We start from the raw sequence: 27106 nt of genomic DNA on the forward strand, positions 1-27106 counted from the left end.
GCGGGGCCAGTGCATTTGAATACAGGGACTGCACCGGTCCCTGCTGTAATTCCAAATCCAGATGCCAGCCCCCAGCCCCTGCATTGGGGGTCATTTACACTGCAGGGACACTGTTATGGGGGGGATCTGTGGATGGCACATAGCATAAGATGCTATATATGTGCCATCCACAGATCCCCCCCATCACAGTGCCATCCAGAGATCCCCCATAACAGTGCCATCCAGAGACCCCCATAACAGTGCCATCCACAGATCCCCCAAACCAGTGCCATCCACAGATCCCCCATAACAGTGCCATCCACAGATCCCCCGTAACAGTGCCATCCAGAGGAGATTCCCCCATAACAGTGCCATCCAGAGATCCGCCATAACAGTGCCATCCACAGATCCCCCATTACAGTGCCATCCACATATCCCCCATAACAGTGCCAATTCTTATGTACAGGATTGTACAGGATTCGTAGGATTCAATAGATTCCAGAACCTTTTCGGATTTGGATTTGGATTCGAAAAAAATTAGATTCGTCCCACCTCTATTTTTTGCAAAGAAGAGTGGGCAAATCTTGCCAAGTCAAAATGTGCCATGCTGATAGATTCATACCCAAAAAGACTGAGTGCTGTAATAAAATCAAAAGGTTCTTTAACAAAGTATTAGTTTAAGGGTCTGCACACTTATGCAACCATATTATTTGATTTTTATATTTTTTCTTCCCTCTAACTAAAAGATTTCAGTTTGTTTTATAATTGAGTTGTACGGTTTATAGGTCACATTAACGGTGGAAAAAGTTCTGAAATAATTTATCTTTGTCTCATTTGTTTACATCACAGAAACCTGACATTTTACAGGGGTGTGTAGACTTTTTATATCCACTGTATACCCATTTTTGGTATAAGATACACGTGCACTGCATATATGACAGGGAAATTAATATAGTTAATCCGTCTGTCAGTTTACTGGGTGACATATTCCCATTTTTGGTGTCAGGTGCACCTGCACTGCATACTTGACAGGGAAATTAATATAGTTAATCTGTCTGTTAGTTCGGTGGGTTACCTCAAAGAATGATGAGAGCATCAAATAAGGGACGTTGCCCTGGTCATGGTGCTGCTGGAGCTCCTGTTGCAGGAAGAGGAAGTGGTCGATCTGTGCCAGCTACACACCCAAATGAAACACCTTCCTTAGGTGCACTTAGACAACAGGACATTCAGAGTCATTTTATAGGCCCGAATACCGGTGTACGAATGGTGAGGCCAGAACAAGTAGAGGCGGTAGTAGATTGGATGGCTGACAGTGCCTCCAGTTCCTTCACATTGTCTCCCACCCAGTCCCCTGCTGAAACCACAGAGTTGGCACCTGCAGCCCATGGGCATCTGTCTTTCACCTCACCCCTTTGCAAATCAGGGAAGCAGTCTAAGCCCCAAGTCATGCAGCAGTCTCTTATGCTTTTTGATGACTCTGCTGGTGGGGTTTCCATGGGCCATCCACTTAGCCCTACCCCACAAGTGGAAGACATTGAGTGCACTGATGCCCAACCACTTATGTTTCAGGATGTGGACATGGGTGGATCACAGTAGCACGTCTCTGATGATGATGAGGAAACACAGGTGCCAACTGCTGCGGTTTTCTGTGTGCAGACCGGCAAGGAAAGTGCGTTGAAAAGTGGGTGGAAGATGATGTGGAGGATGATGAGGTCCTAGACCCCACATGGAATCAAGGTTATGCGAGTGACGTGAAGGAAGATATGGTGGTCACACATTGCCAGCCGTACAGCAAAAGAGGGAGCAGTATGCCTGCTACTGCCCACCGCACCCAGGGACTTAGCACACCAAAGCCCGCTCCAAGGAGTTCCCTGGCGTGGCAGTTCTCCAGACAATGTGCTGAAGACAAGACATGAGTGGTTTGCATGCTATGTAGACAGAGCCTGAAGCGAGGCATACATGTTTTAAACCTGAGCACCACCTGCATGATCAGGCATCTAAATGTAAAGCACGAGATGCAGTGGAGTACACACCTGAAAAACCACAAAAGATTTCAGGGTCCTTTTGCTCCCTCTTCTGCTGCAGTCTCGGCCTCTTCCTCCCTCTCTGGAGTGACAGTGGAACCTGCCACCCCTCAAACAGAGGATGCGGAAGCAACACCACCACCTCCACCACCATCACCCAGCAGGTCAACAGTGTTTAATGGAAGCGTTCAGCTGTACATCCCCCAAGCACTGGAGAGAAAGAGGAAGTACCCCCCTACTCACCCACGATCCCTGCCCCTGAATGCCAGCATTTCAAAATTTCTGGCATTTGAAATGTTGTCATTCCATCTGATGGATACAAAGACCTTATGGCGGTGGCTGTCCCACAGTACATGGTTCCCAGCCGCCACTACTTTTCAAGGCGAGCCATCCCTGCCTTCACAACCAAGTGGCGGAAAAAATCTGGTGTGAACTGCGCAATGCCATCTGTGGCAAGGTCCACATAACTACCGATACATAGACCTGTAAGCATGGGCAGGGACGTTATATCTCTTCAACTACAGCTGTGGCGGCTGGGCCTGAGGCGGATAGCAGTTTGGCGCATGTCCTTCCACCACCAAGGATTGCAGGGCATTTCTCGTTGCCTCCTCCTCCTACTCTACTCTGCTTCCTCCTCTACTGCCTCCGCATCCTGTCCTCTACCGCCTCCTCATCTGGTCAGTGTAACACCTTCACCACCAACTTCATCACAGCCAAGGGGAAATGACAGCAGGCTGTTTTGAAACTCATCTGTTTGGGGGGAAAACCCCACACCGTGCAGGAGCTGTGGACTGGCATGGAACAATAGACCAATGAGTAGTTAGTATCACTGAGCCTCAAACCTGGCCTGGTGGTGTGCGAAAACAGGCAAAATCTCCTAGCAGCTCTGGGGCTAGCCGGTTTGACACACATCCCTTGCCTGGCACATGTGCTGAATTTGGTGGTGCAGAGGTTCCTGAAAAATTACCCTGATATGTCAGAGCTGCTGCAGAAAGACTGCTCTGCTGTCTATGCGAGCTGTCGACATTCTCACCCTGCTCCTGCTCGCCTGTCTGCACTGCAGCGTAACTTTGGCCTTCCCGCTCACCGCCTCATATGCGATGTACCCATAAGGTGAAACTCCACCTGGGATTTTCTGGAGAGACTGTGTGAGCAACAGCAGGCGATAGTATAGTTTTAGATGTAGCATGCACGGGTGAGTCGCTCTGCGGAACAGCACCACTTCACCACCAACAAATGGGGCCTCCATGCGGGACGTATGTACCATGTTGCACTGTTTCGAGTACTCCACTAACATGGCCAATGATGCCATCCTCAGCGTTACTATCCCACTTCTATGTCTCCTTGAAAAAACGCTTCGGGCGATGATGGAAGAGGATGTGGCACAGGAGGAAGAGGAGGAGGAAGAGGGATCATCACGGTTATCAGCTAGTCATTTACAAGTGGCTCAGAGGGTGGTTTCCTGCACCAACAGAGGTCAGGTACACAACTGTCCATCCAGGGCACAGTTCTGGAGGATGAGGAGGATGATGAGGAGGAACCGAGTTTACTACAGGGTGGCACCCAAAGCAGCTTTTAGGCATGAATAGAGCGTGGCTGTGGGAATATAGCAGACACAGATGATACACCTCCCACAAAGGACAGCTTGTCGTTGCCTCTGGGCAGTCTTGCATACTTGAGCAACTACATGCTGCAGTGCCTGTGCAACGACCGCCGAGTTGCCCACATTCTAATGTGCGAGTACAAGCTCACGCTGGTAGATGCACTGCTGATGGCATTCCCACCTGTCAGCGGAGGCTCAGTGAAGGCACAAGGCGAAGGCAGAGGAGGAAGAAGAAGTCGTTAACGCAGCTGGTGCATCAACAGCACCTCAGAAGGGCAGGTTAGCATGGATGAAATGTGGAAAAGCTTTGTCAGCACCCCACAACAACCAGCACCACCAGCTGATATGGAACATTTTAGCAGGAGGCAGCATTTCAGCAACATTGTGGAACAGTACATGTGCACATGCCTACACGTACTGACTGATGGGTCTGCCCCATTCAACTTCTGGGTCTCCAAATTGGGCACATGGCCTGAGCTTGCCCTTTACGCCTTGGAGGTGCTGGCCTGCCCTGTGCCAAGTGTATTGTCCGAACGTGTGTGTTTAGTTTAGCAGGGGGTAATCACAGACAAGCGCAGCCGCCTGTCCACAGCCAACGTGGACAAGCTCACGTTCATTAAAATGAACCAGGCATTGATCCCACAGGACTTGTCCGTACCTTGTGCTGAGTAGACAAGTATACCTGCCGCACCTAGCCACTGTTATACTCCAGCGCACTTTCTCTTTGCATTCTTCTTCTATTTCCCAATGTTTTAGGGTCTTCCCAAATTTCTAAAAATAAGTAAATAAAGGGGGAAAAAAACAAAAAACAAAAACAACAAAAACAGTGTAGGCTGTGCACACGTACTGTTTTACAATGTTGCTGAAATGCTGCCTCCTGCTAAAATGCTTCTACCTACACCGCTACCTCAACCTCCTACTCCACTTTGACCTCCGCCTACTAGTTCAAGATTATTTTTATTTTATGTTTTTATATTCTATGTTATTTTAAGTCATTTTCCTATCCACATTTGTTGCTTCCTTTTGCAGCCTTCTAACCCTTACTACGACCATTTTACAGCCATTTTAGTGCACCAAAGTTCAGGTCCCCATTGACTTCAATGGGGTTCAGGTTCGAGTTCGGGTCAAGGTTGGGTCCACTTATCCCTAGTAGTAGCGCATGTCCCCATACTGTCTGACACTGTCAACATTGATTGGAGTCAGAATCTGTAGGGATATACTCCAATTTATTCACCCATTTCCATGAGGGATAACAGAGAAAATGCACAAAATAGATGTGTAAGAAAATATGTTCCAGAATAGTTATTTCACAGAAAATGCCAATATTTACTAAGACAAAGACACGAAGACAAAGATTATGATAGGTCCTGTCTAATATGTGGTTTGTATCTAAAAATTAATCCGTTACTCCATCTGTTCTTTTATGAGAATTGTAGCTTAATGTCAGTTGTTTGTGGACCAGGACCAGTAATAGTAGAGCAAAAGAGACCAATTGCCCATGGAACTCCACAATTTAGGGGCCACCACCATCTAGGGCTGGCAGGTTTTGATGTGTACAACCAAAAACTCAGGCTCTGCTTTATCAATGAGGACCAATTGAAGCGTGTGTAAAGGTAACAGTTCTGTGTGGTGGTGCACAGCACTTGTTGAATTTAGCACAGGCAAACTATCGCATTCTGATTTATTTTCACCTGCCTCAGCTACTGCAGGTCAGGAGTGGATTGAAGTTAAGAAAATTATTTGGGGGACTTTCCTTCTCATAAATAAAAGGCCAAACACGAAGGTGTTCAATAGGAATGCCCACAAATCAGCTGGATTTTTGAAACTGACAGGCACAAAAATAACTCTGGCCTATCTCAGACATTTGAAACCTAGAAGATTGATGGTAGAAAGCGACCACCTGGTCCATCTAATCTGCCCTTATATCATTCATTAATTTTTATTTTTATTTTTTTTCTATCTTAGGACAGACCTATTTTTATTCCCGGCATGTTTAAATTCACTTACTGTAGATTTCTCAATCACATCTGTTCGAAGTTTGTTCCAAGCTTCAACCACTCTTTCAGTAAATTAATATTTCCCAATATTGCTCCCGATCTTACCCCCAGCTAATTTCAGATTGTGTCCATTTGTTCATGTGTTTAGTTTATAGAGAACACTTCCCTCCTGAATGTTATTTAAACCGTTAACATATTTAAAGGTTTTGATCATGTTCCCCTTTTCTCTTCTCCTCAAGGCTATACTTGTGTCTAACAAGTAAAATAACAGAAAAGCAGAGGTTACTCCAAAAAAAAGATAAAACCAATTTGATAAATCAGGACCTAGGTGCTTTAATAGAAGATGTGATTAAAGGGATTATCCAAGTTATTTTTTGTCCTTTGTATGTTTCTAACTAAGAAAATGTAAGGGGTTTTTAATTCACTTAGTTCATCTACAGTGGCCCCATTCTCCTAGTTAGCTGAGTGTCTTATGACCTGTGATGTCAGCTTCTGAGAGAGAAGCTCTGTGCACCAAACCTCACTGTGAAGGCTGTGAAGGCTGTGCTGGTGGAAGTGATAAGTTGTGCCCCCCTACACTGCCGGATCTGATGGCTGAGCTGTCAGCAATGTCATTGTACTGTACAGTTGGGACTTGTAGTCCTACACATACAACATGTGTATCTCAGCAGTCAGACTGCAGGCACGGAAGCAATTTTATTCACTCCCATTGCAGATCAGGGGGAGCTGAAAGGCAGTCTTTGCTGCCATCCTCAGAGATTATTGTTACACCCCCCCCTTCCCCATAACTCTGCAACTACATATCAACAAAGTGCCAGAACAGAAATAAGTATATGAGTAAATATATCTTTTTTCCCTAAAACTTGTTTAGCTTATGCATACATTGCTGACCACCAGATTTACACAGCTTTATTTTTTTTTGTTTAATAACTCGGACAATCCCTTTAATACAGATTCATCTTTCCTTGCCTTTCCTCTTGACTGAACATGCTGGACATGCTCTGATATTTGTGTCACAAGATGACCAAACTAACTTGATTTCCCCTGCAGTGCGTTTGTTTTGAATGTCATGCAGTATTATTATATTGATTTGATTTAATGAGAAATTGAACTTCATAACCAAATTACAATTAGGCTTGCTTTTATTATACAAGATCCAGTGTGGACCAGAATGCTTCATATATTCATAATATACATATTTTGACCTTCCTTAGCAACATGAGACTGTGACTGAATGCTGGAGGGCAGGTAGGCACTGGACCATCCCTGCCTTTCCCCATTCCTCTTTACATAGCACTGAACAAGAAATGTATGGAGATCCAGAAGCACTCTGGCCCAGTAGTCATGTGATTATCGGGGACCATTGGGGTCAGGATGTTTGTGAGAACTGCTGGATCAGCACTATAGTGAGGTTGTACAGCCCAATATACAGGAGAAATCAGCAATATACAAAAGTAAAGTTACATTTCCCCCAAAAGTCTTCTATAAGGGGGTTGGGCACAAAGTATTAAATAAAAGAAAAAAGACAATACAAAAAACTAATAATTAAAAAAATTCCAAAACCAACAATGCAACTTCCAGTACTGCTCCAGTGACCTTTACCATTAGATTTCATATATCAAAACAGCTGTTATGAAAAGAGGCTATAAAAAGGAAAAATAATAATATAATATATAATATAATAATAATAATAATAATAAAACCTCATAAATAACTAAAAAAGAAGCACAGCAATAGTTTACATAACCCTATGGACTAAAAACAAACAAAGAACAAGCCTGATTAGGAAGGGGTAAATGGCCTGGTCTTGAGTTAAATTGTTTAAGTAGAAGATACTGGTATATATCATTAATAGACCAAAAGCCACTTCCTATAATGTCTTCTTTAAAATGTAAATCTCCATGATATAATTTATAAAAATGTCTAATTTTCTTTAGTAATCACAGCTGTAAAAGTTTACATTTTATTCATTTCCATCCTCTATTTAGCTATAATTGTATATGAGTAGGACAAACAGCAGCGGTTCAGGAGTTCAAGCATTTTGCAAATCTTGTTATTTAATGTAAATTGTCACTTACTGCTGAAAACAGCTGCATATATTGTAGCAATTTTGTGCGGTTACCACTAAAAATTAATGACGTGCAACACGGCAATAATCTATGAATACTATCTTATTTAGCAGAAAAGGGACCTTTTCTTTCATTCATCAATAGATTGATATTTTTCATAAATCCTTTGTTTAATAAAAAAATGTAACCCCTTAATTGCCAGTGCCGTACATGTACAGTGGAAGGAGGAATTTTATAAATATATAACCTGCTCGCAAGTGCAGCAAGAGCCATAGCAACCAAGTCTCTGCTGTTTCAAACCCTTTAGATTCTGTGGTCAAACTCGCTTCCGAGTCAGGAATGGCTCCCCCATGCAGCGATCAGGAGAGCTGCTCCTTTTCTTTTTTTCTAATGCTTTGGGTCTCTCTAAAGAGACCCAGCGTATCAGAGCTTTACTTTCTTTGGAGAAGGCAGGCCTCCATAGTATAACATAGGATGGAACTTAGACTGGTTCTATTGAACTACAGTGTAAGATAAAATCAAGCAGAGCATTGGCAATTCTAGCCTTTTAGAGGGGCTAAAAAAACAAATACATATAAATTCTTAAATCACCCCCTTTCCCCATCGAGGTGTTTCAAAATGCCTGAACTAATAAAATATTAAATATTTATTCCATTTAATGAATGGTGTAATGAAAAAAGAATCTCAATGGCCGATTTGTCATTTCTTCATTAGTTTACTTACCCAAAATGGTATAAATAAAAGCAAATCTTCCCGCACAAAGTGAGACCCAACTCACTATACATAACTATAAAAAAGCAATGTCTGTCAGAATATTGCAATAAACATTATTTTTTTTCATTATTAAACACAAGAAAAACTTTAGAAATGTGGCATTGTTGCAATCGTACTAACCCAGAGAATGAGGGACACAGGTCAGTTTTACCTCTTATGGAATGCCATAGAGATAAAATCCATAAAACTGTGGCAGAATTGATTTTTTTTTCCAATTGCATCATTTTTTCCCACTTCCCACTACATTGTAGGTAATACTAAATGGTGCCATTAGAATGCAATACTTTGTCCAAAAGAAAAACAGAGCTTCGTACGGCTATGTGAACAGAAAAATAAAAAAGTTAGGGCTCCTGGAAGGCACGGAAACAAATGAAAATGCAAAAATAAAAACAATATCCAGGACTCATGGGGTTAAATTGTCACTGTACTTTCAAAAAACATTTGATATTTTATAGTGACACAGGTTTTCATTGGTTTGAGCCCAAGTACTGAGACCCCCGCCGATCACTAGAATGAGGAGAGAGAAACATTCACATTGAGAGCTTTCTCTCCTCGCTCTAGGAGACAGACTAGAGATGGGCTCATAGGCTGGAATTTATCATGGGGGGGAAATTTTGAGGTTCATTTTATTGAAGTTTGTGTTGGAGTACTTTATGCCACATTTATCGAATGTCTCAAGTTAAATTTGTATTTTCCTTAGACCTAAAACTTTTGTCTAGAGATGCTAATCCAGTTTTCCTACTCCACCTCCTCGTGGATTGAGAATGTGACTAGAGATGAGCAAATCAAAGCTGACAAAGTGGAATTCGATCCAAATTTCAGGAAAAATTTGATTCGCAGCAGCCAGCCAGCCCTGTGATGTCACAGCCCTATAAATATGGCGGCCATCTTGGAGTCAGCCATTTTCAAGCATTCTAAATGCAAGGACATACGTGAGAAGGTGCTAGGGACAGCAATTGGAAAAACCAGATTGTGAAAAAAAAAATGAAAAAACTATTTATAATTGCATGGAAAGGATAGGGAGGAATCATTTCACAGCATCTTAGTGCAGGGAGAGACATCAGAAAGAGCTAGAAACAGTGCCATAAAAGAAATTTACAAGTGCAGGGAAAGGATAGGGAGGAATAATTTCACAGCATCTTAGAGCAGAGAGAGACGTCAAAAGGCGCTAGGGAAATTGCTAGGAAAGCGATTTACAAGTGCAGGGAAAGATTTTTTGGGGATCCAAATAGCCATTATACAGCTCTGTCATTCCAGCAATTTGTTCTTGGAGTGCAAGTGCTATGTTGAAAAGGCTTTAGTGGCTTATATCTTTTCAAACAAGAAAACTATATACGCAGTTCACTTCTGCAGTTATATGTGTTGAAAGCATACAAAAAGAACAAAATATACACACTTTACTGGTGCACTTATTTGTTGCAAAAGCGTTCAGTGGCCTATTTCATTATAGAAAGAAAGAATATATGCAGTTCACTGGTGCACTGCTAAAAGCGTTTAGTGGCCTATTTCAGTACAAAAAGAAAAATATATTCTCAGTTCACATCGGCGGTTATATGTGTTGAAAAAGTACAGAAAGAAAAAAAAATGCACTTCACTGGTGCACTTATTTGTGGCAAAAGGGTTTAGTGGCCTATTTCAGTACAGAAAGAAAAATATATACGCACTTCACGGGTGTACTTATTTGTGGCAATCATCACTAATGATTATGACTTACAGTGTCACGGCCTATGGTGTGCGCTGTGACACTGTTGCTACACTTGCAGTTGCCCGCGGCAACGTGTTGCTGTGTGTGCATGCGGTGGCAGTGTCTCGGCCTTCTGGGTGATTGCTGTGACATGGTTGCCACGCTTGTTGTTGCCTGCGGCAACGTGTAGCTTTCCATGCTTGTGTGTGCACTTCCACTTTAAGTGGCTTCCTCCCCTTGTCTGGTGTTGGAAGGGTTAACTCCCTCCCTAGTGTTTTAACACTGGGTTTATGTGTGTGTGGGTGTGGCTGCTTGTGCTATTTAGCCTCTTCTGGATGCCTGAAGCTGGGGGGTACTCCAGCTATGGTGTATGCTGGAGTTATCCTCCTGGTCTTCATCTGCCATCTGTCCAGTGAGGGCCACCCTTGTGGTCATAGAAGATGTTTTTATGGTGTCTTATGTTTATTGCAGCTATGGGTGTCCTGGATCCCTGTGTGGTTTGTGGTGTGTGCTGTGTCCTTAATGTTTGTGTGGACACCAGCACTTGTGCACGGGTTCCAGTCATGTGTCTGTGGCAGGTGAGTGTGTTACTGGTCTCGCTTACCTGCCATCTCTATAGCTGTATGTGTTCCCTTCTCCTTGCAGCCTGGCCTCAGATAGAGACTCCTGTTCCTCCATTACTGGGATGAACAGGTCATCTCTGCCCTGCTCCTTGGTGAGGGATTACCAGGGCGACTTCGGGTCTTTAGGTATCCTGAGTATGAGTCGTCCTACCATCGGGGTCCGCTCAAACAGTGAGGAGTCAGGGAGAGGATTAGGGATGTTGTAGGAGGTGACCTGCTCCCTTATTACTCCTTTTGGCCAGGCTGATCCCCTTTACCCTCTGACACCGCACGGTGGGGGGTTTCCCCCACTCCCCGTCGTGACATACAGCTTATGAAAACTCCAAAGTCACACTTTACACTGGAGATGTGACGCAGCTAATGTCAGAAGCGGACACCGTCTATTGAAAAAGTACACTGGATGTCACAGATACATTTTTGGATGCACACACTTTACACTGGAGATGTGGTGCAGCTAATGTCACTGTAAGCAGTGGACACCAACTATTGAAAAAGTACACTGGATGTCACAGATACTTTTGGATGTGCACACTTTACATTGGAGATGTGGCACAGCTAATGTCATTGTTTGCAGCGGCCTAACTACTGTATGCTATTTAGCGCAGTATGCTCTAAAAATTGATATTGCTGCCACACACAATAGTCCATAGAAGGACTTTTGGGTCTGTAAAGTTTTAGCTATTTTACGGAGTTTGCTCTAAAAAAAAGGATATTGCTGCCACACACTATAGTCCTTAATAGGACTTTTGGGTCTCTGAAAAGTTTTGGTGGTAAAAATATTCTTAAATCACTCCCTATATTGTCTGTCCCTTCCTTAGCACAGCTCTCCCTGACTAAGAATGAGCCGAACATGCGTCATCAGCACCCGATGACTCTTTCGGCCAGCCAATCACTGCAATGCCAGCAGACAACATGGCTATGGCATTAAAGTGAGGGCAATACTTACCTGCACGTTTATTGGCTGCATAGCAGCCAATAAACATGCACGGCAGAGATTCGAGCATTGCGCTCGAGTACATGCGGTATTTGGCCGCCATGTGTTCGGCCAAGCATGCTCGATAATCACTAGTGTATATAGCTGTGCAGTGCGCCAAAATTCATAGCTAATGCATTCTGTTAGCTGTAAAGTTCTTGATTGTCAGTATTACAGGTCACTGTTACCGGTAGTTCTAATTGATCGCCGTGTGCAATGCACCAAGATTCATAGCTAATCTATCTGATATTAATTTTTATGCCGGATTTTAAAACGCAGATTTTATGCAGATTGGCCTGGGTATACCTGATTTAGAACGTGTCGTAAAATTTTTATTCATAACTAGTGTTGAGCAAGCATGCTTGGACGAACTGCTGTTTGGCTCGAGCATCGCTATGCTCGGCATATCGGAGTGCTCGGCCAAATACTGTGGGTGCTTGAGTACAATTAAATACAATAAAACTCAATAGGAGACCAGAGCATCAAACCAGGCACCCCCTGCTTTGAAGAAGAGAGGGTGTCTGTTTCACAAAAAAAGGTTAGATATTGATAGAAACCCCATCAAAATGGTTTGGAACCAGCATTAAGAGGATGGCTGGATGCGTCTTGGACTCCTATTATCTATGACATACAATAGACAACCACACAAAGGCTATATGCCAAAAGCCAGGTATATGCAAGCCATCATTATATCTATGAGACAGATGACAGGCTGAGTCATCATACCTTACAATGGCAGCCTTGTGCACTATGAAACATTCCAAACCAGCTCTCATCTGACTGAAAGCCAATAAACCAGCCAGTAAGCCTTAAAGTTACTTCAAATCTGTTGGATGGCTTGGGTGGACCTGCACACCTAGATCAATATCATTAGGGTGACAAAAAGTTTTCTGATTGTCCTAACATAATATTCAATAACCTTTCTATAGATTTGTCATGTATAAACTCATTTGCATAAACATGGTCATATGGGAAAGACATGCAAATGAGCAGAATCTGCCTTGTTTTTCAGCTGAAAAACCATTTGCATGGAAAATTTGCGATCTACACTACTCATGAACAGTGCCATCTATTGGTTTCCTAGTCTTATGACAAGACTAACAGTCTTGTCATAAAACTATGAAACCAATAAATGGCGCTGTTCATCTTGTTGGGGCGCTAGTAAGTGGGGCACACTGCTCAACAGAGTCCAAACACCATGTAGTACAGCCCAGCCTTAGCCTACGCTAAGGCTGAGGTGTATATCGGATTGCTGCTATCATTCACACATCTTCTAGCACTTTATCTACGGTAATATAAGCTTGCTAGGGTGTATCTGAGGACTATTGCCCTGCTTGTAATGACTCATGAACAGCGCCATCTATTGGTTTGATAGTCTTATGACAAGACTATAAATCCAGTAAATGGCGCTGTTCTTGAGAAGTGTTGATTGCGGATATTCTAATCGCGAATTTTCCATGCAAAAGGCTACACTAAAAGTCTTGTCATAAGACTCATAGTCTAATAGTCTTGTCATAAGATTATGAAACCAATAGATGGCCCTGTTCATGACTCATGAACAGCGCCATCTATTGGTTTCATAGTCTTATAACAAGACTATTAGTCTTGTCATAAGACTATGAAACCAATAGATATCACTGTTCATGAGCAGTGTAGATTAGAAATTTCCCATGCTCATGGTTTTTCAGCTGAAAAACAAGGCAGATTCTGCTCATTTGCATGTCTTTCCAATATGCCCATGTTTATGTAAATTAGTTTTTACATAACAAAATTGTATAGAAAGGTTATTGAATATTATGTTAGGACAATCAGAAAACTTTTTGTCACCCTAATGATATAGATCTAGGTGCGCACTTCCACCCAAGCCACCCAACAGAACTGAAGTAACTTTGAGGCTTACTGGCTCTCAGTCAGATGAGAGCTTGTTTGGAATGTCTCATAGTGCACAAGGATGCCATTGTAAGTTATGGTGACTCAGTCTGTGATCTGTCTCATATATAGATTGATGGCTTGCACATACCTGGCTTTTGGCATATAGCCTTTGTGTGGTTGTCTATTGTGTGTTGTAGATAATAGGAGTAGGGTTGAGCGAACATGAACTGTAAAGTTTGGGTTCATACCGAAATTTTTGATTTTTGGACCCCGGATGCGAACCCGAATTTTTCTGTAAAAGTTTGGTTTCGAGTTCCTTGTTCGGCAAGTTAATGGCACTTTTTGAAAGGCTGCAGAGCAGCCAATCAAAAAGCGTTTAACTTGTGTGCCCTTAGAAGCCATCATAGCCATGCCTACTAATGACATGGCTGTGATTGGCTAGAGCAGCATGTGACCCAGCCTTTATATAAGCTGGAGTCACGTAGCGCTGCACGTCACTCTGCTCTTACTAGTGTATGGGTAGGATGCTGCTTCTGTGAGGGAGAGAATAGGAAAGAATCTGTTATCAGATGTGCTTGTTAACTCAGCGATCTACAGCGATTTTGTTTTGTGGGTGCAGTGCACCATTTTTTTTACGCTGCCCTGAGCACAGTGACACAAAAATAGGACTTTTATCTGTCTGTTAGTTAGATGTGCATCGGCGACCATTTTGTGCAAGTTCAGTGCACCAGCACAGCATATGTGCATTTGTGACTGTTAAATACGAGGTTTAAATACTGAAGTTATATTCAGTGTTTAAAAAAACACAAATTTTTTGCAAGACCCTACATCTGGGGCCTTTGCTGCATTTGTCACAGCGAAATACACGTTTTAAATACTGCAATTATATTCTGGGTTTAAAAAAACACCCTTTTTTTTGCAAGACCCTACATCTGGGTCCTTTGCTGCATTTGTCACAGTGAAATACAAGCTTTAAATACTGCAACTACACTGCGTGCAGAATTATTAGGCAAATGAGTATTTTGACCACATCATCCTCTTTATGCATGTTGTCTTACTCCAAGCTGTATAGGCTCGAAAGCCTACTACCAATTAAGCATATTAGGTGATGTGCATCTCTGTAATGAGAAGGGGTGTGGTCTAATGACATCAACACCCTATATTAGGTGTGCATAATTATTAGGCAACTTCCTTTCCTTTGGCAAAATGGGTCAAAAGAAGGACTTGACAGGCTCAGAAAAGTCAAAAATAGTGAGATATCTTGCAGAGGGATGCAGCACTCTTAAAATTGCAAAGCTTCTGAAGCGTCATCATCGAACAATCAAGCGTTTCATTCAAAATAGTCAACAGGTTCGCAAGAAGCGTGTGCAAAAACCAGGGCGCAAAATAACTGCCCATGAACTGAGAAAAGTCAAGCGTGCAGCTGCCAAAATGCCACTTGCCACCAGTTTGGCCATATTTCAGAGCTGCAACATCACTGGAGTGCCCAAAAGCACAAGGTGTGCAATACTCAGAGACATGGCCAAGGTAAGAAAGGCTGAAAGACGACCACCACTGAACAAGACACACAAGCTGAAACGTCAAGACTGGGCCAAGAAATATCTCAAGACTGATTTTTCTAAGGTTTTATGGACTGATGAAATGAGAGTGATTCTTGATGGGCCAGATGGATGGGCCCGTGGCTGGATTGGTAAAGGGCAGAGAGCTCCAGTCCGACTCAGACGCCAGCAAGGTGGAGGTGGAGTACTGGTTTGGGCTGGTATCATCAAAGATGAGCTTGTGGGGCCTTTTCGGGTTGAGGATGGAGTCAAGCTCAACTCCCAGTCCTACTGCCAGTTTCTGGAAGACACCTTCTTCATGCAGTGGTACAGGAAGAAGTCTGCATCCTTCAAGAAAAACATGATTTTCATGCAGGACAATGCTCCATCACACGCGTCCAAGTACTCCACAGCGTGGCTGGCAAGAAAGGGTATAAAAGAAGAAAATCTAATGACATGGCCTCCTTGTTCACCTGATCTGAACCCCATTGAGAACCTGTGGTCCATCATCAAATGTGAGATTTACAAGGAGGGAAAACAGTACACCTCTCTGAACAATGTCTGGGAGGCTGTGGTTGCTGCTGCACGCAATGTTGATGGTGAACAGATCAAAACACTGACAGAATCCATGGATGGCAGGCTTTTGAGTGTCCTTGCAAAGAAAGGTGGCTATATTGGTCACTGATTTGTTTTTGTTTTGTTTTTGAATGTCAGAAATGTATATTTGTGAATGTTGAGATGTTATATTGGTTTCAGTGGTAAAAATAAATAATTGAAATGGGTATATATTTGTTTTTTGTTAAGTTGCCTAATAATTATGCACAGTAATAGTCACCTGCACACACAGATATCCCCCTAAAATAGCTAAAACTAAAAAAAACTAAAAACTACTTCCAAAAATATTCAGCTTTGATATTAATGAGTTTTTTGGGTTCATTGAGAACATGGTTGTTGTTCAATAATAAAATTAATCCTCAAAAATACAACTTGCCTAATAATTCTGCACTCCCTGTATATACTAGGTTTGGAAAAAAACACCAATTTGTTGCAAGATAATACATTTTGGGTCATTTGCTGCATTTGTGACAGTCAAATACATACTTTAAATAATGCAGTTATATTCTGGGTTTAAAAAAACACAAATTTTTTGTAATACCCTACATCTGGGGTCTTTGTTGCATTTGTCACAGTGCAATGCAAGCTTTAAATACTGTAATTATATTCTGGGTTTAAAAAACACCCATTTTTGTCAAGACCATACATCTGGGGCCTTTGCTGCATTTCTGACAGTGAAATGCAAGCTTTAAATACTGCAATTATATACTTGGTTTAAAAAAAACACCCATTTTTTGCAAGATAATACATTTTGGGCCCTTTGCTGAATTTGTGAGAGTCAAATACAAACTTTAAATCACAGTGCAATGCAAGCTTTAAATACTGTAATTATATTCTGGGTTTAAAAAAACATCCATTTTTTGCAATACCCTAAATCTGGGGCCTTTGCTGCATTTGTCACAATGAAATACAAGCTTTAAATACTGCAATTATATTCTGGGTGTAAAAAAACACCAATTTTTGGTAAGGCCTCTTTCAGACGGGCGTCGCGGGAAAATGTGCGGGTGCGTTACGGGATCACCTGCGATTTTTGTGGGTGCATAGTAAGAATGCATAGTAAAATAGCGCTGGAGGGTTCTCCTTCTGTCTCCTTTACTGAACAGGACCTGTGGTGAGCATTCACTACAGGTAAAGGACCTGTGGTGACATCACTCCGGTCATCACATGATCCATCACCATGGTAAATGATCATGTGATGGATCATGTGATGACCGGAGTGACGTCACCACAGGTCCTTTACCTTTAGTGAATGCTCAGCACAGGTCCTGTTCAGTAAAGGAGACAGAAGGAAATGCCGGGATCGCGATCAAGTGGACTAAGGTGAGTTAAATAATTTTTTTATTTTTTTAACCCCTCCAGCCCTATTGTACTATGCATTCTGTATTCAGAATGCTATTATTTTCCCTTTATAACCATGTTTTAAGGGAAAATAATAATGATCGGGTCTCCATCCCGATCGTCTCCTAGCAACCATGCGCGAAAATCGCACCGCATCCGCACTTGCTTGCGGATGCTTGCGATTTTCACGCAACCCCATTCACTTCTATGGGGCCTGCGTTGCGTGAAAAACGCTGAATATAGAGCATGCTGCGATTTTCATGCAACGCACAAGTGATGCGTGAAAATCACTGCTCATGTGAACAGCCCCATAGAAATGAATAGGTCGTTATTCAGTGCGGGTGCAATGCGTTCAACTCACACATCGCATCCACGCGGCATACTCGCCCGTGTGAAAGGGGCCTAAGAGTCTACATCTGGGGCCTTAGCTGCATTTCTGATAGGAAAATACAAGCTTTAAATTCTGCAATTATATACTGGGCTTAAAAAAACACCCATTTTGTTCAAGATAATAAATTTGAGGCCTTTGTGCATTTCTGGCAGTCCAATACAAGTGTTAGATACTGCTGTTATATTCTGGTATTCAAAAAACACCCCTTTTGGGCAAGATAATACATTTACTGCCTTTGCTGTATTTCTGACAGTCCAATACAAGCGTTAAATACTGCTGTTATATTCTAGTTGAAAAAAAAACATATTTTGGCAAGATAATACATTTGCGGCCTGTGTTGCATTTGTGACAGTCACATACAAATTTTAAATACTGCTATTATATTCTGGGTTTAAATAAACACCAATTTTTTTTAAAGACCCTACATCTGGGGCCTTTGCTGCATTTGTCACAGTCAAATACTAGCGTTAGATAATGCTGTTATATTCTGGATAAAAAAAAAACACAAGACCCTACATTTGGGGCCTTTGTTGCATTTGTGACAGTCAAATATAAACAGTCAATACTGCAGTTACATTGTTGGTTGACAAATTAACATTTTTTGGGACCATGAAGCAATTGTATAAAATTCGCCTGTCACACTGTTGTGTGACCTCAATAAATTTTTCCTCTTTATGACACCGGCACTGCCTTACTCTCAGTGAACCTAATTGTTGACTATTGGCGGTTACATTGTCGCCTGACATAAACCATCTGTTAGTTTGGCGGGTGAACGCAAAGAATGAGGAGAGCATCAAATAAGGGACGTAACCCCGGTCGTGATGCTGCTGGAGGAGCTCCTGTTTCAGGGAGAGGACGTGGTCGATCTTTGCCAGCTACAAGCACAAGTGAAACACCTTTCTCAGGTACGAGTAGGCGACAGAACCTTCAACGTTATTTGGTAGGGCAGAATGCGGCTCTTCGAATGGTGAGGCCTGAGCAAGTACAGGCGATAGTAGATTTGGTGGCTGACAGTGTCTCCAGTTCCTTCACATTGTCTCCCACTCAATCTCCTGCTCAAAGATCAGAGTTGGCACCTGCAGCACATGTCCATCACTCCTTCACCTCACCCCCTTGCAAATCAGCCAAGCAGTCTCAGCCCCAAGATATGGAGCAGTTTATTATGCTTTTTGATGACTCTGCTAGCAGGGTTTCCCAGGGCCATCCACATAGCCCTGCCCTAGAAGTGGAAGAGATTGAGTGCACCGATGGGCAATCACTTATGTTTCAGGATGAATACATTGGAGGACCACCGCAGTACGTCTCGGATGATGACAAAACACAGGTGCCAACTGCTGTGGCTTTCTGCAGTGTGCAGACCGACAAGGAGGGCAGGGGTGAAGACTGGGTGGAATATGATGTGAAGGACAATGAGGTCCTAGACCCCACATGGAATCAAGGTCATGCGAGTGACCTATGAAGTTCAGAGGAAGAGGCGGTGGTCGCACAGAGCCAACAGCACAGCAGAAGAGGGAGCAGGGTGCAAAAGCGGAGTGGCCGTCCCCTAGACAGTACGCCTGCTACTGCCCACCACACAAAGAGACCGAGCACACCAAAGCTAGCTCCAAGGAGTTCACTGGCATGGCAATTCTTCAGACAATGTGCTGATGACAAGACACAAGTGGTTTACACGCTGTACAATCAGAGCCTGAAGTGAGGCATAAACATTCTCAACCTGAGCACAACCTGCATGACCAGGCATCTAAGTGCAAAGCACGAGCTGCAGTGAAGTAGACACCTCAAAAACAAAGAAAGGTCTCTGGCTCCTCCTGCTTCCTCTTCTGCTGAAGTCTCGGCCTCCTGATCCACCTTTGGAGTGACAGTGGCACCTGCCACACCGCAAACAGAGGATCTACTAGCAACGCCCCCACCTGGGTCACCAAGCATCTCCACAATGTCTCATGAAAGCGTTCAACTCTCTATCTCCCAAACACTGGAGTGAAAGAGAAAGTACCTCCCTACCCACCTGCAATCCCTGGCCCTGAATGCCAGCATTTCAAAATGACTGGCCTTTGAAATGCTGGCATTCCGTCTGGTGGAGACGGAGAGTTTCAAAAGCCTTATGGTAGCGGCTGTCCCACAGTACATCATGCCCAGCCGCCACTACTTTTCCAGGCGTGCCATCCCTTCCCTGCACAACCAAGTGGGGGACAAAATCAGGTGTGCAACGCCATCTGTTTCAATGTCCACCTAACTATGGATAATTGGGCCAGTAAGCCGGTCAGGGACGTTATATCTACCTAACAGCACACTGGGTAAATGCAGTGGCAGCTGAGCCTGAGGCGGATAGCAGTTTGGTGCATGTCCTCACACCACCGAGGATTGCAGGGCGCTTCTCTTTGCCTCCTGTTTTTTCCTCCTCCTACTCCGCTTCCTCATCCTCTACCTCCTCCTCATCCGGCAAGCATAAGACCTCCACCACCAACTTCAGCACAGCCAGGGGTAAACGACAGCAGGCAGTTTTAAAACTTATCTGTTTGGAGGACAAACCCCACACCGCGCAGGAGCTGTGGACGGGCATGGAACAACAGACCGATGAGTGGTTGGTGCCAGTGAGCCTCAAGCCCGGCCTGGTGGTGTGCGATAATGGGCGAAATCTTGGAGCAACTCTGGGACTAGCCGGTTTTACACACATCCCTTGCCTGGCGCATATGCTGAATTTGGTGGTGCAGAGGTTTCTTAAAAATTACCCCGATATGTCAGAGCTGCTGCAGAAAGTGCGGGACGTGTGAGCGCGCTTTTGGCGTTCACCCTGCTGCTGCTCGCCTGTCAGTGCTGCAGAATAACTTCTGCCTTCCCGCAGAGGATCAGGAGGAGGAGATGGAGAAGGAGAAACCGTGTTCACAGCAGGGTGGCACCCAAACCAGCTCATGGCCATCACTGGTGCGTGGCTGGGGGGGATACAGAGGACACAGACGATACACCTTCCACAGAGGACTGCTTGTCATTGCGTCTGGGCAGCCTGGCACACATGAGCGATTACCCGCTGCAGTGTCTCTGCAACGACCGCCGAGTTGGCCACATCCTAACTGATTACTGGGTGGCCACGCTGCTGGATCCCAGTTACAAGGACAACCTACCATCCTGAATTCCGTCACTGGAGCGTGATCATAAGATGCGCGAGTACAAGCGCATGCTGGTAGATGCGCTGCTGGTGGCATTCCCACCTTGACAGCAGGGGCACAGTGGAAGCACAAGGCGATGGCAGAAGAGGTCGCCAACGCAGCTGGGGCACCACCAGCACCTCAGAAGGCAGGGTTAGCATGGCCGAAATGTGGAAAAGCTTTGTCAGCACGCCACAACAACCAGCACCACCAGCTGATATGGAACGTGTTAGCAGGAGGAGGCATTTCAACAACATGGTGGAGCAGTATGTGTGCACACGCCTACATGTACTGAATGACCGGTCTGCCCCCTTCAACTTCTGGGTCTCCAAATTGGGCACATGGCCTGAGCTTGCCCTTTATGCCTTGGAAGTGCTGGCTTGCCCTGCAGCCAGTGAATTGTCTGAACATTTGTTTAGCACGGCTGTAGGGGGTTATCACAGGTTATATTTCCCAATGTTTTGGGGTCTACCCAAATTTAAACATAAAAAAAAAAACTGTGTTGGCTACCTCCTCCTCCACCTACACCACCACATCCACCGCCTCCTCAACCTCCTACTCCATATGGACCTCGTCCTCCTAGATCAAGATTATAATTTTTTTTTTTTATATATTTTATGTTATTTTAAGTCATTTCCCTATCCATATTTGGTATGCTCTTAACCACATTTTGCTGCCATTTGCAGCCCTCTAACCCTTTCCGTTACTTTTTTAGAGCAATTTTAGTGCTCAAAAGTTCGGGTCCCCATTTACTTCAATGGGGTTCGGGGTCAAGTTCGTGTCAAGTTCGGGTACCGAACTCGAACTTTTTTGTGAATTACGGCCGAACCTGTCAAACCCAAACGTCCAGGTGTTGCTCAACTCTAAATATGAGTCCAAGACGCCTGGGGTTCTCCCATTGACCTCCATTGTGCTCAGGTGCTTGGTAGAGCACACAAGCATACCGATGTGTTCGGCCAGAGCTTTCGAGCACTTTGGTGCTCGATCAACACTATTCATAACTAATAAAATTTCTTGTCGAACTTTGACAAAGCTGCCAAATCGAAATTTTCAAAACTTAGTTCATCTTTAGTTTTAGTGTAACCATTCAAAAAATGCCAGCTCTAAAACATTTGCTGACTAGTTTGGAAAAAACAGTGTATAAAGTAATATTCAAATGGTAAGTACAAAGACTGCATAAACCAACCAGAAAGATGATTCTGTACTAAACAAGGCCACCACCACACCCCAAAACTCGTTTTATGGTATGCTTTCTCATACCTCCCTGAGGAAGCAGACTGCAAAACATGCATCAGGGTGTGGTGATTAGTGTTGAGCATGAATATTCGAATCTCGAATTTTATTCGCGAATATCACCACTTTGAGAATTTGCAAATATTTAGAATATAGTGCTATATATTTGTTTTCGCAAATTTATCGCAAATTTATTGCGAATTTATCACGAATATTGGCATTTAGCAACATCCCTAGCAACCAATAGGTAAGTTGCCTACCCCTTAGTGTTGAACGCAAATATTCTAATCGCAAATTTTCATCGCAAATATATTACATTGCCGATTTTCTCAATCAAGAAAATAATGAATATTCAGCCAAAAATGCTCAAAATATCTCGAATTCGAATATTGCCTATGCCGCTCATCACTAGTGGTGATAGTCCAGTTTAGTATGGGTTCACCTTTCTGGTTGGTTTATGCACTTAATGTACGAATCACTTGGATTTTACTATATGCACTGCACTTTCCAACCTAATCAGCACATGTTTTAAAGCTGGTATATTTTTAATGGTTCCACTATAACTATCATGTTACCCTTGACTAGTACTATCATGTTATAACCAGCATTATGCTATTTTGATTAGATTTCCCGTACCCAGTCCACCACTATCAATTAGGAGTTGTGTTTAACAGTGTTTGACCATGTAACTGTGTTTTGCCTGTGTCATTGACTTCTATGTTTAATAAAATTTATTACACATTGACCTTATCTTGTGTTATGACTATTATATTCATTTGTGATCTATACGCTGCAGTATTGATGTTCTACACATTTTAATGTTTGCCCTATTTTATGACTAGCTTTCACCAAATCCCTTTTCTAGACAGATGTCTAACACACAAAATATATTTTGTGTTTACCTTCAACTCCATTTTTAGCACATTTTGCATATTTATTGCAAAATTGCAGGAAATAACCAGATTAAATAAAGACATTGCAAACATTCTGTATATTCGATAAACCCTTCTTTATGAATCCTAGTCATTAAGCTACCCAGGGAGTCACTACTTTTAATAATATAAGGTAGACAGCATAGCTTCATATTGTTGCTATTTGTTACATGGTTGTGTTCGATCAATATAATGCTCATCCCTTTGAATGTACCCTGAGGCTAATGGTTCCACTAGATCTAGTTTAAGTTGTAGCAGTACTTTAAGAAATGTAGACGCTTTGAAAAACTGATGTGCCTCTGAGGACTACTTGATTTCTACTGCTGGAGTGTGAATCAAACTAAGAACATGCATTCATAAACAAAGTTTGAACTTGAGAAAATGAACCAAACCTGAATTCCTGCTGGATTTTTTTTTAAGCCTCAGTTTTAATTCTTTTGCTTGAAATGCTTTATAAACTGTACATATATTTGTATGCAATTACAGCCTGCTATAATTTATTTGAACAGTTAATAGCCAGTAGTAGAGTTCAGTTTTTCAAATGCAACAAAGCTTATTTTACCATGGGGCACAACTGACCATTTCATGATTTCACGAATGTCTATTGGGTTCAACTTGTTAACCGTTATAGAAATTAGACTTTCAAATAGGTACCGTAGAAGTAACATTTTACTTTTTATTTTATTTTATTGCTATAATGATGAGATTTTAATATGACACTAAAATGGGACAGGTATGAGTTTATTAATTGATTTCAGCTTAAAAATTTGTTCTAAACACATACCTTTTTTGTGTATGATTTGAAATGTGTATCTACTGTATTTGTTGACTTTTTAGGGGATTCAATACTTTTGCAAAGAACTGAACGTGCAGTATGTCTTTGAGCTTCCGCAGCACTAAAAAATAAAGAAAATAAAAAAAAATAAACAGAAAACCTGCTAGGCCCCATACACACAGCTTAAGCCAAAAGGGCTTCCTTATGATAATTTTTCTTTATAGCTACATAGGGAAACAAAGTCTGTTGTGCTTTTTTTATACAGCTGGATAATATACATTTTTATAATGGGAGCTAATGGGTCACATTTTCTATAGTATGTCTTAACAACGCCAAACTTTTTCCATCGGAGTTATTCATTATGGACTCCATCTGACACAATTTAGCACCTTCCCCTACAAGCTGACAGGTGATTGGCCTGACATATAAACTCCCAATCATGTATGAATATGATCCATCAAAGCGATAATTAAGTTTGAACCACTTTTTTAAAGCTACAAAAACTTTGAATTGTAACTGTCATTTCAGTTTATTTCTAATATAACCCCTTCTACCCCAGGCCTGTTTTCGCCCTCCTGCACAGGCAATTTTTTCCAAATCTGACATGTGTCACTTTATGTGGCAATAACTTTGGAACACTTTTATTTATGCAAGCCATTCTGAGATTGTTTTCTCACATTTTACTTCATGACAGTCATAAATTTGAGTCAATATATTTCACCTTTATTTATAAAAATAATCACAAATGTAACAAAAAAATGTGAAAAATTTACAATTTTCTAAATTTATTTTCCTCTTCTTATAAAACAGAAAGTGATACCTAAAAAAATACCTATTACTTAACATTCCCCATATGTCTACTTTATGTTGCCATTATTTTGTAAATGTCATTTTATTTTTTTAGGATGTTAGAAGGCTTAGAATTTTAGAAGCAATTCTTAAAAAAATTTAAGAAAATGTCCAAAACCCACTTTTTAAGAAGCAGTTCAGCTCTGAAGTCACTTTGTGTGGCTTACATAGTGGAAACCCCCCATAAATGACCCCATTGTAGAAACTACACCCCTCAAGTTTCTCAAAACTGATTTTGCAAACTTTGTTAACCCACAAGAATTAAAGGAAAATGGAACAGAACTTTCTAAATTTCACTTTTTTGGCAGATTTTCCACTTTAATCCATTTTTTCTTTAACACATAGAGGGCTAACAGCCAAACAAAATTCTATATTTATTACCCTGATTCTGTGGTTTATAGAAACACCCTACATGTGGTCATAAACTGATTTAAGGGCACACGGCTGGGCATAGAAGAAAAGGAGCGCCGTATGGTTTTTGGAAGGCTGATTTTGCTGAACTGGTTTGTAGATGCCATGTCCCATTTGAAGCCCCCCTGATGTACCCTTTCATTAGAAACTCCCAAAAAGTGACCCCATTTTGGAAACTACGGGATAAGGTGCCAGATTTATTGGTACTATTTTGGGGTACATATGATTTTTAATTACCCTATATTAAATTTTTTGTGAGGCAATGTAACAAAAAAATTGCTGTTTTGGCATTGTTTATTTTTATACAACATTCATCTCACAGGTTAGATCATTTTTTTTTATAGAGCAGGCTGTTAAGGACACAATGATATCAAATATTTCTACTTTCTTTGTTTGTTTGTTTCAGTTTTATATAATAAAGCATTTTTGTAAAAAAATATATAAAAATTGTGTCTCCATTTTCTGAACACCATTTTATTTTTTTTTCTGACGATCATCTTGTGCAGGGGCTTATTTTTTGCAGAAATAGTTGACGTTTTTATTGGTACCATTTTTGTGTATATATGGTTTTTTGATCACTCATTATTACACTTTATGGTTGAAGGTGACCGAACAATTGGCTGTTTTGGCATAGTTTTTATTTATACCGCGGCATAGAAGGGGTTAATCCACTGGCATCAGCTTTTACAGTGATGCCGGCGGATATAGCAGGGGCCCGGCTATCAGGGACTGCTGGGCCCCTGCACTGATCTGGCGTGCACCGCTCCGGTGCTCGCCCGATCACCATAACATAGTAGTATGTCAAAATGCGGCAAGTCACCTGCCGCCATGATGTACTATTACGTCAAATGTCGGGAAGGGGTTAAACAATTTTGTAATATACTTTATCAGGGAAAGAAGTTTCTTTGTATTAGGAATAAAGTCTTCTTTACTGAGCATTGCTAAGGAGAGTCTGTCTTAAGTCTTCAGTTTTATGAGTGTGTGCAACATATAGAGGCTTTTCCTTGCTACACATAGGTGTCTTCAGCACTCAGTAGAATACTGAAGACTGAAGACAGACTATTCTTAGCAATGCTCAGTTAAATCTTTGCTAAGAACAATCTTTGCATCCTATTTTTTTGTATAAAGAAACATTTAGAACTTTATACTAATGGAGCAGGAACATATTGTGGAAGCTGCATTATATTTATTTTAGTGAAATAATTAGGATGTCAGGCTTCCACCAGGTTCAATTGTGGGAATTTTACTGCATTACAATAATGGTTTAACTTTCCCCAAAATCCCCTAAATAATTATCTAATCATTTAATTGGGACAACCTGAGCCACTGACTTAGGCCCGTCTCACTTATGATTTCTTTACACCTGGTCTAAATTTAAGCCAGCAAGAACATTGGCATAGATTCAGACTGGCACCTCTACATAACTTTGGCTGATCCAATGCCAGCACACAGTGTTATTAAGACCAGCGTTTAAAACGCCAATCTTAACTGTTTTGAAACCAGTGCCATACATGTTTTGCCCAAGAGGGATGGGTAAACATGGCACCCGCTCGCATGGCTGGTGGGTCTTAACTGTTTCAAACAGCAGAGACCCGCAAGTGCATCTAAAAGCAAAAAAAAACTGTGAGTGGCAATTCTGGTCTATTCGCCATTTTTTCATCGCTTCTCTTACTCCCAAAAAATCAAATGGCATCAAAATGGTATAAATAAGAACTACTGATCATCCCACAAAAAATGGGCTTCCATACAGCTCAGTAAACATAACTATAAAAATTTTATGGGGGGTCAGAATATGGTGATGTAAAAAATATATATATTTTTTTTCTAAGTTTTAATTTATTCTTACACTATTTAAACATTAAAAAAACTATATATATGATATCATTGTAATCCTAATGACCCAGAGATTGAAGGGCACAGGCCAGTTTTGCCACAAATGGAACATTGTAGGGACAAAACTTGTAAAACGGTGGAGGAATTGAATTTTGTTTCCAATTCCACCCATGTGGATTTTTTTTTCATGCTTATTGCTACATTGTATGCCATATTAAATCATGGCAATAGAAATTACAACTTATCCTGCAAAAAACAAGCCCTCATATGGATACGTGAATAGAAAAGTAAAAATGTTATGGCTCCAGGAAGATAGGGAAGAGAAATGAAAGAGCAAAAATGAAAAAAAAACCTCCTTATCAAAAGGGTTAATAAATATCCCCCCAATCTTTAAATTATTCATAACACTCTGTGCCATTTCTTATAAGGCATTTAACCATTATTTATTTT

General features: G+C 41.8%; 1 protein-coding gene across 2 annotated transcripts in view; it reads left to right on the forward strand.

Annotated features, from left to right (window-relative positions):
• RBMS3 (RNA binding motif single stranded interacting protein 3) overlaps positions 1–27106 on the forward strand; it is an 830965-nt gene that overhangs the window by 570053 nt on the left and 233806 nt on the right. The window lies entirely within an intron of this gene.

This window comes from Bufo bufo, chromosome 5, assembly GCF_905171765.1.
Source record: "Bufo bufo chromosome 5, aBufBuf1.1, whole genome shotgun sequence".
NCBI lineage: Eukaryota > Metazoa > Chordata > Amphibia > Anura > Bufonidae > Bufo > Bufo bufo.